Source organism: Semicossyphus pulcher, unplaced genomic scaffold, assembly GCF_022749685.1.
Source record: "Semicossyphus pulcher isolate SPU_LCO1_2020_fin unplaced genomic scaffold, fSemPul1.0.p SCAF_1, whole genome shotgun sequence".
Classification (NCBI taxonomy): domain Eukaryota; kingdom Metazoa; phylum Chordata; class Actinopteri; order Labriformes; family Labridae; genus Semicossyphus; species Semicossyphus pulcher.
The window spans coordinates 26,367,219-26,382,968 of record NW_027211603.1 but is presented as its reverse complement, the minus strand read 5'-3'; the positions used below and the strand labels follow the sequence as shown (position 1 = coordinate 26,382,968).

General features: G+C 44.6%; 1 protein-coding gene across 2 annotated transcripts in view; it reads right to left on the bottom strand.

The window, feature by feature from the left end:
- The window catches only part of gse1b (Gse1 coiled-coil protein b), a 136,146-nt gene that overhangs the window by 45,357 nt on the left and 75,039 nt on the right, over positions 1-15,750 (bottom strand). The window lies entirely within an intron of this gene.

The window sequence follows — 15,750 nt, the reverse complement described above, 5'->3', positions numbered from 1 at the left end:
TTAGGATGTTACCAGCCAAAATACAAGGCAGACTATAAAAAATGTACAATCCTCCTCTTACAGTCACTCCATAAAGAAACTCACTACATAATGTATTACATTTTTATGACGTCTTTACAATAACTAAGGTATGCATCACCGTATTTCTCTCAAAATGCATCCAAACTAACAATACAGCTATTATACCTGCAATAGATCCACCTCAAAAGGTCATGTGACTTTATGGGAAGCTTACAGCATCTCAACTTTAATCATAATTTGCAATAATAAACGATCGAAAGGAGTAAGACCTCTTTTTTGGCTAATAAAGCATGATACAGTAGGTTAATAAAGAAGAGGGTGTAGTTCCACTAAGTGTCCACAAGGGGACAGCCACCCACCAAGAGCTCAGAGAAGCCTCAGCTGACAACCTCTTCCCCTGTCTGGCTTATCAATGGTTTTACTGTGGATTAGATACCAGCCACTGCATCAAAGCCACTCTTGTAAGCAGTAAAGACGGGGTGTTCTTCTAAAAGCCACGGATGAAAATAAGGATTAGGCAGGTGATGGCTGGGGAGGAAGTGGGATGAGGCCCTTTTCACATTGTGCTGTAAACTGCTAATTGCTGTGATGCATTGGATCAGATGCGAGTCTAATTATGTATTGTGTGTCTCCTGTCTCAGCCCACTTCTCTACGCTAACAGAAGGCAGAGCGGAGAAAAGAAACACAAACCTAAGACACACTGCAGTCTCTTTTAGGTGCATGATAGTACAAGTGTGTGGATGCATTCAGGCAGCGAGTGGGAACGCCTGCCTGTCTTGTCTTTCATCCAAGTGATAGTGTTTCCCTCACCTTTACTTGACCTGCGAGAGAGGGCGAGGGAAAGCAGGTAGACGAGGTACTAACGACGCAGCAGTGAGACCTCAGCCTTTGATCTGCCTGCTGTCTGTACACATGCTGCCCCCAGGACACCGAGAGAGCCCCCTTCTGTTCCATTAGTCAAATCATCACTCATTTGGGTATTAGCATGTCTTAGTTGACTAAAAATTTCTTACTCAATTAGTCATGTTTTATGGTCTTTTTATCACTAATCACTAATGAGCTATTAGTCGTATTCATTTCTGGTGATTAGTCATTGCTATTAGGGATAAGCAATTACTAGAAAATTACAGTCACACCTCTGGCATCATAATAATATGCACTAAACAAAGCAGTGTTTTGGCATTTAATAAGCAACAGAAAATGCTTTTTAATTAAATTAACTAATGAATTTGTGAAAAAAAAAGATGCAACTCTCACACAAATGCTCTGAAAAAAGACATGATTGTGCATCATCACATAACAAATGATCCTCTAAACCCGCTGCAGATAAGAACAAACATTTAGCTTTTATCACACGCTTCTATTAACATCTAAAGAGTTTGAAGGCCGCTGTAAAATACTGTTTCTGGCCTCCAAACATACTTGGAAAAAAATGCACATTTGCACCTTGCTCCTCTAAACCACAGGTGCACAACCGCTCCTCTTACTGTCCTCTTTCTCCAGCCCTCCTTTCCGCCGCCTCCTTTTTTTTTTGATACTTAACGCCCCCCTCCCCCTCCCACTATCCCTCATTGATTTGACTACTTGCCATTTCACATCCTCGTTCTCAACATCGCCTCCTCCTCTTTATCTCTGCAGCCTTTACCTCCCTCCGCACCACCTCCCCCCCCCCCCCCTCCCTCTCTCTCTCTCTCGCCCCCCATCTCTCTCTCTCTCTCTCTCTCTCTCTCTCTCTCTCTCAGCAGCAGACCTGGCCTTAGGCATCGTTAGCTTAATTTAATAAAGGGGCTTAAGCTTTTGAGAGGCTTTTGAAGGATCTGACTGCTGTTACATTCATTACAATCTATCAGCCACTGGAGACACAGCCTTGTTGCATGGCTGAGAGAGAGAGCGAGAGTGTGTGTGTGTGTGTGTACATTGGTAAGAATTGCTCTAATTATTAGAGCTATGATAGAATCACACACCTTGTGAACTCATCACTCCTGCTCCTCATCAAAGCAGTAGCGCAGAGTTGCATGTACAGAGTGTGTGTGTGTGTCTACATCATACGCACAGTATGTGTGTGTTAGCATACACATGTTGTGCACACCTGTCTGAACATTGGGCGTCATGGTGGATGAATTGCCAAGCACTGTGAAAGCATGCACGCTTTCCTCCCCCTCGGCATCTAAAAAAGAATGGCTCTTTCACCTCCTTTTAGAACTCCCTCGCTCCTCTCAAAAACAAACGGCAGAAACCCCCCCCACCTCCTTCCTCGACTCCATTATGTGGACGACAAGTGGCAGCGCTTTTAGCCTTCGCCATTGGGAAACACGCTCAGAGAGAATGGGTAAAAAAATACTTCAGCCCCCTTTGTGGTCTTCCTTCCGAGGCCCCCTTTTACTCTCAACCTCCTATCCAAGTTGTCCTAGAGCCCTCCTGCCCCCATCACCTCAGCAAACCAGCAGCCCAAGCGAGAGCAATGTACTCACATGTAAGCGTATGTGTGCGCGTGTGAGTGACAGCTGCAGGGTCTGTGCTGCATCTCTGGGGTGTGTGTTCCACATCCTTCCCAGGCAGATATATTAAATTAAGGCGAGAGAGGTAATTAACATGCAGATCAGATGCCACACGAAGACAGAGGAGGATCTGCGCAGAGTGACAGGTAAAACAAGGAAGAGACGGAGGGATGGACTGAAATGAAAGGATACAAAACAAGAAAAGTGATGCCCTGCACTGTTATTTAGCTCGCTGACTGACATGCTGTCATTATTGTTTTGCCACAGAGGTTTTCACAGTTGTCCCACACATATAGTGTTGGACAGTGTCAGTATACAAACAGCAAGAATGTAACAAGCAGCAGCTAATGATTTTTGTCCATTATAAATTAAAACAGTTGGTTTCTTGATTTCTTGCAATAGCGAAATAATTGCAAATTATTTTAAAGTTATTATCTCGAAGTTCTCAGTTTTGTTCTCTTTGGCGGCACCTAATGGCGATAAACAGTAATTGCAGGAGCACACTTCCCAGATATCTAGACAGTGTTGCATGTGTGACGTCCATGGTTGGCTCTGGTTGTAGCTCTTGATTTTCCTCGCTTTCCTTTTCAGACTGTTTGCCTTCATCTGAGCGTTAAATTTGTTTCTTTTTCTTTGGATTTCCACTTATTTTTGAAGTTGTATCCGTAGTCATCTATCTTTTCTTTGTTTGTTCAGCCATAGTAGATTACTGTTTACTCGCAACTCTTGCAGAGACCGGAAAAGCAGCCGCTTAGCTCCACCTACCCTCTCTGGCAGACCAACCACTGCTGGGTGATGGAAAACACGTCACTGACTGGGCACCGCTTGAGATTTTTTTCTGCCAAAGTTGCCACAGACAGCCAGTCTGTAATACTGCAAATGCAAAGGCTTTCATCAGTGGGCCATAGGCTCAACCACCATTGTGTTACCTCATAGATAGTGACTTAACAGACACTTATTTAAATGAAAATCTTTGAGATTATCACTTTAAAACAAATGTAATGATTCAGCTTTTCACCTCATTTCAGCTCTTAATGCCATCTAGTAAAAACTACACTGAGATTAAATATCTTACTGGTCTGTGACCAGTGCAGTCTAGAAGGTTGCTGGTTCCACTCTTGGTTCGGACGTAGGGGGTCTTTCTGTGTGGAGTTTGCATGTTCTCCCAGTGTATGCGTTGGTACTCCCTCCGGCTTCTTTCCACAGTCTAAAGACATGCTTGATAGGTTCATTGGTGACTCTAATAGGTGTGAATGTGAGCGTGAAAGGTTGTCTGTCTCTATGATTGACTGGCGATCAGTCCAGGGTGTACCCCGCCTCTCGCCCAATTACAGCTGGGATAGGCTCCATCCCCCCTGCGACCCTGAACAGGATAAACAGTAAATATAATCGATGGGACATTATTCTTTTTTTTTTAAGATTATTTATTTAAAGGACAGCTGAAGAGAGACAGGAAATGTTGGGAGGAGAGAGTGGGGGATGACATGCACAAAATGATCAGCAGGCCGGGAGTCAAACCTGCGATCAGTGCGTTGAGGACTGTAGCCTCTGTATATGGGGCGCCTGCTGTAGCAACCGAGCTAAACCAGCACCCTAACATTATTATTATTAAAGGTATATCTACTGGTTAACTTGTTTACCAGTTTATTTGTCACAAAATGTACAATGTTGTGCAATTTAATGTAAAAAAGATCACAGCTTTCTGAAGCTTAAATGTTTCCATTTTTATAGATAAACATTAAATTGTTAATTAAACCAGTAGCTCAGTCAACAATATATATAACACCAGAATATAAAATTGTGAAACAGCTACAAAAAAGCTGTAAAATAATCTGCAAAAATTAAACACGTAGATCTAAAATTATTTAAAAAAGAAACCAACAAAGTAACAGCCTCTTGTCTGTAATATAAAACAGTCCATTTAGTGACCCAGGCCCAAGCCTCACAACCATCAGACACCTTCTGACTGACAGCTATAAAGAACCAATCACGAGACACTTCCGTATCCATCAGCCAATTACAAACCCAGGGAACAAGCTGTCTTCAGGCCTGTGTGTGCTCCAGTAGACTTTGAGGAGATTAGATGAGGGCCACACAGTAATCTCTCTCATATTTATTTTACACAGACATGAATATGCAGCTGGTCTGCCCCTCCCCTTATTTACATACATGCACATGCAGCACCATATGTTCCTCCTGTGAGAACGGGTCAAAGGGCTCAGAAACAAATACGAGGGAGAAATGTGTAGGAGAGACGGGTTAAAACAGGGAGTTGGTTTGTGGGTTGAGCACGTCTGGTTGTGTTCCCGTCCTCGCTATCCTCCCACTATCCGAGATCCTGTGTGTGTGTGTGTGTGTGTGTGTGTGTGTGTGTGTGTGTGTGTGTGAGCAACAGGGGAGTGCGGTGAGGCCTATTAACAGACGTAGTGGTAATAGGCAGGGGGAGCCAGGATGTGTCTGAGCCACTGACCTGCCCATTAGCTCTCTCCACTCCGCTAAGCCCTCACATCGATCACCCAGCCACACATCATTGATCTGGAAAACCAGGCACGAGCGCACTACTTAGACATACCCCCCGTCTCTCACGCTCTCACCCTGTGTGTGTGAGGGGGGGGCGGTGGTGAATGTGTGTTCCTGCGTGTGCTCTTGTGTGTTTCATCTTTATGAATGTTGGGTCTGAGTGGACACAGACACCTGTCATTACACGTACGAAAGGGCCGAGGAATTTGAAAAGCCTGCTGTTATATCATTGCTCCCATTATTCAAATGTATTCCAACCTTCCCACCTCTCTGCTGTGACATAATTAACTATGTACACTCCTCTATTAGCCACACGGCGGCGGCTAATTGTTAGCTGTCAGTGTGAATGTTCGGAGCACGTAGACACCCTTAACCCTCTCTGTGGTTTCCCGCGTGTGTGCGCACAGACGAGCAAAAAATGGATCCAAACTCATACTCCTACACTTACTGTACCTCACTGTCTCATTCTACCCTTTGACCTGCTTTCTACTCATACTGCAGCAATAGTTAGTTAAGAATCGAATCCCAATGGGCAATATGTGCTGCTAATTATATCAAATTGTTCCCTCCTTACTCTCACTGAAGCAGAAGGAGAGAGAAAGCAAGATTTAGAGGGAATAGCAGATGCAATGGGAGGTTAGAGAAATGGCTATTTTACTGTCACGCTTACAGCAGAAAGGGGAGTAATAAAGGGAGGAGAAAGGCTGAAGAGGGAGGCAGGAAACGGGAGCAGGATCCAAATAAGAATCAGATTTATTGTGTGCACTCGTACAAAGAATTTGAGTCCAGTTTTTTGTTGCAAATATAGAGAGAGTGGGGACATGGAGTCGTGCAGATGGAGACGTCAGTCAGCAGCAGATGTGACTGTATGTTTCCGTAAAGGCAAAATAAACATGTGAGAGGGAGCAGGTACACAGCGAAGAGTTAGAGAGTGTGAGCTGCTTTAACACAAACACAAAGAGGCATCTGTAAATTCATGCAAACACATTCTAAAGCACGACATGCTAATCATGGTGCTATAGCAGTTTTAACAAAACACTGACAGCAAACAAAGCAATTAAGGAGATGAAACAGCTCCTAGCTTGGAAAACCTTACTGTAAACAAGCACTTTAAAAATAAGCTTTGGTATCACTTTTTCTTAAAGGGCCAGTTCGCCGATTTTTAACCTCAGTCCTGTCATGCTTTCATGGGGAGCTAATGCCATTATGTTTAGGGAAAAAAATGCAATTTCACTCTGTACCTTTGGAGGACGCTATGCGCTTCTCCAACAGGCCCTTGAAAAACAGGCCAGGGAGCTCGCTAAACTACACTTCATCAATCTAGGACGCCTGCCTCCAATGTCATGTCTCGTTCAAAATCGTCAGGTTTGAAATGTAGACTGCAGACCTGAAGATTTTTCCGGATATCCACTGGTATATCCGTATTTTAGATTCTGTCCCGCTCTGAGCCATTGCCTGCAGCGAAAATGGTCGTATTTCACTCCAGCGTCTCTCGCTGAGCCATTCCTCTCAGAGGGAGGTGCGCAATGCATGCTGGGTGTTGTAGGAATGTAGAATGGGCGAAACCACGAGCTGTTTGCACAACTTTCTCCACAGCTATGGCGCCAATTTCAAATATTATTGCCTCTATCGATTACAGAGAACACCAGCTTTGACTGAAAGTGGCTTTTTCCAGGGGCGAACTGCTCCTTTAAAGTTGCAGGAGTTAAATATGGAATTGTATAGAGAACATGAGAGGGGTCCAGTGGACTGAACAAGGAAAGTGGGAGTGTTATGCAAAACTGCAAGGACGTTCTTTTTTAAAATCAATACATAACCAGTAAAGAACGTGTTTTTTAATATTATTTCGCCCTCTCTCTCTCACTCCCTATCCTCGCACCCACCCCCACCCCCATACCCTCAAACAGATGGCACAGGGATGATGATAGCCAAACCAATTATTTACCTAATTATGACTTACCACTTAACAGCGTAATCTCCCCTCTGCAATTGGTAGGTATTAAAACAGGGCTGATTAGGGGGGTTATGTAAATCTGAACAAAATCATTACGCTTGCAGTGGAGTTAACGGGGACAACCCAGCGTGTTTGACCACTCTGCATGAGAATCCAAACACGCTCAGTGCTGTAATTTAAAGTGCTGTTTCTCTGGCTGTCTGGCAGACATGTCTACAAATGTATATCATCATGCATAGGGCAGTTAACGTACAGGAAATGGAGGGAGAGAGGGGGAGAGAGACGAAGCAGCCACCAGTGTGAGTTCAAGCCCATGCTAATAGGGTAATTGCATTGATTTCCATTTAGCTGCACTCTCTGATGTTATTTACAGCATTTAGTCCAACAAACAAGGCCCCTCTCTCTTCTCCCAGCTTGCTTTTAACCAGCCGTGACACGCTGTCAACCCCTTTTCCTCTACCCTCTGCCCCCCTCCAACCTTTTCACAACTGCCAAAACAGCCAAATACATTATTAGGCCATTAATAGCAGTCACGCTTACACATCCCTCCACCCTCTCTCTCTCCCTCCTGATTCTTTCCAGTGTTGCCGTCCCTCCCTCCCTCCCTCCCTCTCCTCCCTCTCCTCCTCTCAGCTCTGCTGGCATGGGCTTTGAGCTGCTTTGAAGTGGCCTTGTTTATTCAGCCTGCCTGAGATGTGCCTGTGTGTGCTGGGTGAGGGGTGGGAGGGCTTTGTTTCACTGGACCAAATGTCAAGGCCCTTACAAGTGTTCAGGCCAAATAATTCTCTTTATTTAAGGTGTTGCGGACCTTGGTGCAGGCTCCCATCACAGCGGAGGCGGGCCTCCTGAAAAGGTGCATGAACTGAACGTTTGGGGTGCTGTGTTTTCCTCCCGATGAATGTGGTGTGGGCAGTGTTTGTTTATAGTGAATCACCGGGATAAATGCACATAAATACAGAACTATCCAAGGTGGTGATAGGTCTGTATACTTAGATAGTACACACACAATCGCCACGATCACTTTGATGTTTCTATTTGAGATATGTACGCCAAATCCTGACATCGATCTGAGAAATACAGCAAAACACAAAAGAGACCACTGCAAACAAAGTTTTTCTCTGGTTCTACTTTTTAAAGGAGTGTGTCTGTGTAAAATGAACTTTTTGTTGTATGAAACATTTCTCCCGACTTCCAAATCAAATATTCTCATTTAGGTCTTTCATTTGTAGAAAATGACGACTGGTTAAAGATGCAAAAAAAGATGTTTTTCAGAGCTGGAATAATGCAAAGAAAAAAAGTTCATGTTCATGTTTAAACAACAGAATGCTCATGTTTTAACTGAGGAAGAGTTCAGACATCAATATGTGGTGGAATAACATATAATGTCCTAAAATTCACTTCACTTAAAATATCTTGTCATATATTAGGTGCATCTTTGATGTTCTGCTGTAATGATGAGGGGAGGTCTGTATACTGAACCTTGCATTCTTGAATTTGCTACAGATACGGCTATAAAGAAATTATGTAATATTAGCAACTGATCAGTAAAATCAGTAAAAGTTGTCTATTTTGCATAAATATCTATGACTATGTCCAGATAATGTCCGGCTGAGTCAGTATGAAAGAAGATATAATAACTTTTCTTTGTATCTCTAACTGGGGCGACACCTGCGAGCTAGTTCAGGCAGGCAACTCGAGCTGCACTGATTTCACACTTGACAAGCGTCATTCTCCAAGATCACCTGACAAACACTTTTGGCGCTCTATTTAAGCTGCAAGATGTCCGGTCTCTCCCTCTGCTATGTCATTTCCCACGCTGCCTTGCACCAGTACTGCGCTCATACTTTCAGCCCCACCTCCACCCCAGAACCCACCTGCAGGCTCCGGCTAGGTGGGTTAAAATATTATCTCATCACTCCTCAAAGTTTTGCATGTAAAATAAATCGGCGAGGAGTGATGAGGTCAGAGCCTAGGCGCCAAACACAAGCTGTGATCTGCTTTTTTCAAACGTTTCAGAGTATCACGAGTTGTCTGACAGTACTATATAAAGTCTCCTGCAGTCTGATGAGGCCATATTTGCAATCTTTGTAATGTATGAATCTGGTATTTTAACGAACATATGAAATCATATGTCGACAACATCCTGAGCGTCTTCGACGGATCAGATCTCCTTGCATCCTCTCCGTAAACATCATGGATATGTGACAGATCCAGTATCGTTCCCTTGGATCTTTCCGGAATAACGACATGATGAAGTGTACTTTTTGTGATCTAACAATATGTATTCCTTATGCAAATATTGTGCTTTCACTAACTGTTGAATGACAGATGTAAACATCATTACTCCTGGCATACACGCAGCACCTCCTGATAATACATGAATCATCCATCTGCCTGTTGCAGTCCTATGACAGCCAACAGGTCAGATCTATTCAGCCTTTACATTAGAAGTCTCTCATGTCTGACAAACAATAGACGACATGAGAGAGAGCGTGAGAAGGAGAGCGTCAGTGATTAGCATGCAGCAGACAGCGCATCGTATTAGTGCGATATTAATGTGGTGGTCACGTCCAGGACACAGACAGACTGCATTAAGCTCATCATCACTCCTCTGCACACATCAAGGACTCTGCCGGGACCTGCAACCTCGCACGCTGGTTAGAGAGCAACAGGAGATGTGGGTGATCTCTGCGAGGAGTGCATAAAGTTCACTTTTTCTGCATGTGGGTTAACGCTGAGACAGGGCCGGAGGTGGCTCAGTAAGGATGAGCACTTTGTATGTAGGAGTGTTTTGTTCGTTCAAGGGGAACATATGTGTTCTGCGTGCTATGTTTGTGAAGAGCGTCCTCACATATGACTCATTTCATTCACATCCAAGGGCTGCGTGGGTGGCAAAGTGGCTCGGTGTTAACACCGCAGAGACACTAGTGTGTGCAAGTGTGCGTGTTATACATACATACGAGTGTAACATATGCCTTTTTGGGTTCAGCATGAGCCCACACATTTTGGCATCGCCACAATTAAACCTCTAAAGGTAGCAACGTTTGCATCACACGGAGCTCCAAGGTAAGGGCGTCTGAATTCATGGAAAGGTTGTCGTCTTCACAAAGGCAGCGAGAGAGCGAGGAGAGTGTCAGGGATCATTCAGCTGAATATGTCGTTGGAGTGGTTCGAGAGTGTTCTTTCTATCACGGCCTTTTCTCGGTAGTTTAACAAGGTGATGGTCCAAAGAAAAAAACAGCCTAAGCCTTTTCCTCTCTCGCTTCCTCCTTATCCATCCCTGGTCTCATTTCATTGAATATTGATGGCCTATTAGCTGTGGAGCATCTAGCTCCCTGTCAAAGCAGCCATCTTCATCTCCCTGCTCGCTTTCTCCCGCCTGTGAGACATATTGGATTAACTCGGCTGATAAAAAGGTCTGCCATGCAAAAAAAGCTGTAATGGTGTCATACGCCTAAAGAAATACAAGGAATACACCGAGACATCATTCATCATCGCCCACTGCTACAAAGCTGTTTATGGCGGTGCTTTTACAAGAAAAACAGGTGTGGTCTCTCTGAATCCCTGATACTTTACACACTGTATAGGTATGTTTTCCTCACCCTCCCTCCCTCGTCTACTTTTATATCCCTGCAGGTTCAAACAGCAAAAGCGAACGCCCCTACAGTAAGACGATAAGGGAGGCTAAAGCGCTTCTATCCCTGCAGAACACACACACTCAGAGGGATAAGCTATGGACTACTCCGGATCCTGGAAACACACAAACATGAAGAGGCAGACGTGACAAAGCAGAAGCTCTCGTCTCACCGCTAAGCGTGCCGAGGAAGGAGGAAGGGATGATGAGGAGAGAATGAAAGGATTTAAGTCCTCATCTGAGGATGAACATGCTATCTCCTCCTCCCTGTTAGCACAGATTCCCCTGCTTCTCTTTACCTCTAATTGCCAGTTCAGCCCTCCTTTTCAGCTCTGCCAGCCTTGCCCTGCAAACACCCACCATCTTTGGACAACTGGGTTACTGATGACTGACGACGTGAAGCGTTTGCTCACACTCTTTACATTCCAAAGCAACATAAGCTATGGCTATGGCTACATTAGAAACACATTTCCAAAGCCAAGCACACGCTTCACACTCCTCCGACACACTTTCCCCGCATGCAGATGGTGTGTGTTTAAAGCCAGCAGGGCACGGCCGTGCATGCGTGTGTATCTGGGATGCATGTGCAAATGTATGAGCGCGTTTCTCCGTGCATGCGAGCGCTTGAGGTCTCACCTGGGGGACGAGAAATTAACACAGGCAAATTTTAGTGCGTTCATTTTCATTTTGCTGGTAACAAGACCATCTGCTAGCCATCCTGCTCCTCACAGGAACAGGGGGGGAAAAAGAAGTGGGCTCAGTGCAATCACTCCAACAGGCCCCTATCTCTCCCCTCAACCTCCCTCCACCCCTCTCTCTCTCTCTGCTACACAGTGAGGGGCAGAGATAACACCTCAAGGCCATGGTGTTGCTGCCAGCCTTTAAACCTCTCCGTCTCCCTGTGCCTCGCTCTCTGTGGTTTTTGTGATGAAAGAGGGATGGCAGATCAGAGGAAAACATGGCAGCCAAAAGACTTGTATCCACAGCCAAGGCTAAAACCAGAGCACAGAGTCACTGCCCCTCATCGCTCACCTACAGCACCGGCCTGTGGACACCTACCGTCACACACACACACACATACATCAGTTAGCAAACATGTGCATATAAAACAGACTTTGACATCTATAATAACCTGATTTATTATGTATATCAGTGAAGTACGTCTGATCTGCACTGCAAAAAGTCAGCTCCCAAAAACAAAGGAAACAAAGGAAGAGGAGGACAAAACAGACAAAGAGGAACAAAATGTGGAAGATATTATTAAAAATAATATTAACAAAACAAAAAAACAAGACATCTTAAAACTAGTGTGTCAAAACTAAAAGGTAGTACATTTGTCTAAAGATTTAGGAATTATTTTCCCAGAATGTAGAAAAATGTATCAACATTTAGCATCAAAGTGTCTTTGATTAAAGGCATCAGAAATGCAAATTGCACTTAAATTAAGTTTACCTTTTTTTTTTTTAAGATTACGTTTTTGCCTTTTGCCTTTATTTTATAGGACAGCTGAACAGTGACAAGAAACATGGGGAGTAGAGAGTGGGGGATGACACACACCAAATGATCACAGACCGGGAGTCCAACCTGCGATCAGTGCAACGAGGCCTTAAGCCTCTTTACATGAGGCGCCTGCTCTACATACTGAGCTAAACCAGCGGCCCAAGTTTCCTTTTTAAAAATACTTAATAATCTGGAAGGAATCAGTGTAAAATAAATGTACTATCAAACTTTTATAAAAGTACAATTCTTTCTTGGGGATGTGACAGAATTGTAAAACTGTTTAAATGACTCATATAATTTGCCCTAAAACTGCTCTGCACATTTGTGTGAACACATGATTGCTGTGCTGTTGTTTAAGATTGAAAATAAAACATTGAATTCCATTTGGTCATTATCTGTTCTTAAAGAACAGCTCCAGTCATGTTTTAAGACATATAAAATGTTCTGCTTGAAATAATAAATTGTGTCTGATATGATTTTTCTGCAAAATACATTAAATCACCTTGTAAAAATCCTTCCAAGGCATCTCCTTCTTCTCCCTCATTAAAAATGATTGAATCTGCATAGTTGCTGCTGATTATCATAAAAAAAAAACGCCCAATGCACTGCTTGTCGGCACCAGTGTCCAGTGTCACTTGAAGCTGCTTGTTGGCACTCACTGACTTTGTTCCCTCCTGTCTTGATCGTTGCTTGTGTTGTATTAACTCTCAGATGTATGTCGCTTCGGACAAAAGTGTCTAAATGAAATTTCAACATAGTCTCCTTCCACAATGAAATTTCCAACCGCCAAACAAAACTTGTCTCTGCCATCATTTAGTGGCAACTTGTAGAAACTTAGCTAGCTTAAAATGTAATAATTAGTAGTAGTACCGTTAACGTTAGTATTCAGCAGTTTGCAAACGTTATGATGACGGTTACAGCTGGCTTTCGCATCGTTGAAGTGGTTGCCATAGGTTACACATAATGATATGCATAGCGTCACCCCGTCCATTAACGGGATTGGCTCCTTAGGTTTGTGATGTCTCAAACCTGCCAATCTGAAAACGTGTTGTTCAGCCTGTCCTTGGTACACTGCGGTTTAAAAGCAGACAGGCCCAGCCATGGAGATGACTGCTGATGTTGTCCCTGATATGTCTTGTAGCACATGAGAAACACCACATGGAGATGTTTACAAGGTTAAACACTTGATTTTCACTGGAGTGGGTCTTTAATAATGTGAAGAATAAAAAGGATAAAAAATACTTTTTTTCACTTTCCAGTGTTGATCAAACAGATTTCAGTTTCAAGTTTGTCAGAAGCAGAAAAATCTCAGTCATTAAGGATAATAAAACCTTGAGTGAGTGAAACGCTCTCACATGAAAACTGCCTGAAAAAATAAGTGTATTGGTGCGCTGGTTTAGCTCAGCTGCTGGAGCAGGCACACCATGTACAGAGGCTACAGTCCTCGCCGCACTAATCGCAGGCTCGACTCCCAGACTGCCAGTCGTTTGGTGCATGTCGTCCCCCACTCTCTACTCCCCACACTCCCTGTCTAACTTCCGCTGTCCTATCTAATTTAGGCAAAAGTAAAAAATGAGTATTTTCATTATTTAATGTTGCTTAGATTTCACTTTTTGCAGTGATGAATCTGAACTGCTTGACTGTGCATGTGTGTGTGTGTGTGTTAGATACAGATGGGCTCCAGTGGGCTGTTACAAACGCTCTCTGACAGCGGCTTAACGAGGGCACTGGCCTTTGGCTTCTGCATCTGTGTCGGTGTTGGGCAGCCAAAACACACAAACACACAGACTAATACAAACTTAAATGTCTCTATTACGTATATCTACACAAACATATTCAGTACACTGTGCAATATAAGATCAGATTTGATCCAGAATCTGTTAGAAAGACAAAAACCACCTGCTTGCTTCCCACTGCACGTAGGAAGAGTGTTGCACTGTATGGGTAAAACACTTGGAGGTGTTTTGTTCACGGAAAATCATGACAGAAAAAGAGACGGAGTGAGAGGAATTCACTGTTCTAATTAGCAGCTAGTTAGCAGCAGAACAGTCGAGTCCAATTAGTGGGTGTGTTGTCGTGTATTCAAGGAAGGGTTTAAATAATATCCTATTACCAAGGCTGTTTGTTTGTTCTCTACCAGGAGACACTTGATGCATCTGAGGGCTGGGTTTAGACAAACAAGGAGAGAGTAGAGAAGGGGGGTTAAATATTAGCATGTCTGATTGTGTGTGTGTGTGTGTTAAAGGTTCATGTGTTGGGGAATCCACCTGTGTGCATGCGTGTGTCTCCACTGGAAGAGGCCACACAGTTGTCTGATACACTTACACTCCTCATTAATATCCAAACTCTTCAGAGACTGTTTCCAGCAGCCCCGAAACTCTGCTTCACTGCCACTTACCACAAACACAACCCCTTCCCCTCTCTCTCTCTCTCTCTCTCTCTCGCTGCTCCCCCCCTCCCAACCTCTTGGCAGAGTCTCCCCCTGTCGGCAGGTGCACGCTCCGGTGGCAGCCAAAGTGCCAACCTGCCCTCCATATGCCCGCCTCCGCAGTGCCAGCTTACTCCTGCCACTCCCCACCAGGATTCAGCTGGCCGGCCCTCCCCAAATCTGTTCCCGCTCCCCTCCACCCAATCCATCCTCCCCCACACTCATCAGCCTTTCTTCTCCCATACACACCCCTAACCCTCACACGTGCCGTGCCAGTACTCTCTCTCTCTCGTCTCTCACAAAAGCTCTTTCGGCATCATCCGCTTGTCCTATCCGTCCGTGCTCTTCATCCTTTCCCCCTTTAGCCTTTTTCTCACCTTACGCCCTGGACTCCTCTGACCTTCATGTGCTGTTCTCGTCCCCTTCCTAAGCATCCCTGGCTCTTTTTTCTGAGACCTCCCTTGACATGATGCCGAGAGACCGGAGCAGACACTCGCGGAGCCGGGAGCCAGGCCACATCAATCAACACCGGAGCGCAGGACGACTGCGTGTCAGATCGATGCATCACCCTTCAACTGGTTTTACTTTGGGATTTTATAGGAGAACTCGCTCCCGGACCAGCGGTTTAGAGCACATATTACAGCTAGCAAGTTACTCTTTATTTACTACAGTGTGAGAGGAAGTGTGTTTATGTGTGTCCAGAGCTGCTGATGTAACCTTGTCCGACCTTTCAGCTTGTACAGTTTCCCCTGAGGGTGTGAAACAACCCTTATGGAGGCCGCACTCTGACACGGTGCAGCCAAACAAACACACAAACACAGCACCCACAGGGCTGCATGTGAAGGAGGACGAGCTATATCACAAAACCCTTCTGCCCCCCCTTCTTATGTCGTCATTTCTTCGGTACATATTGTACACATAGGTTGGCAAACACGAGCACAGTGTGCGTGAGATTTATCCTCATCTATAGCCGCCGTGCTATTTGTTTTGCAGTCCCTGTAAGGCTGCCATACACGTAGAGTGATGGAGCGGTAATCCTGTGCCCTCTCCTCATTACTCCTCCTCCTGAGGAAGTCATCTGACCGCCCCGGAGCCATCTATTCAGGTCACAGCTATCATCTATCATCCATCATGCAGTCTCTCCCTGTCTCTCCGCCTCACACTCACTCACTCCAACACAAATTCAGCGTGTGA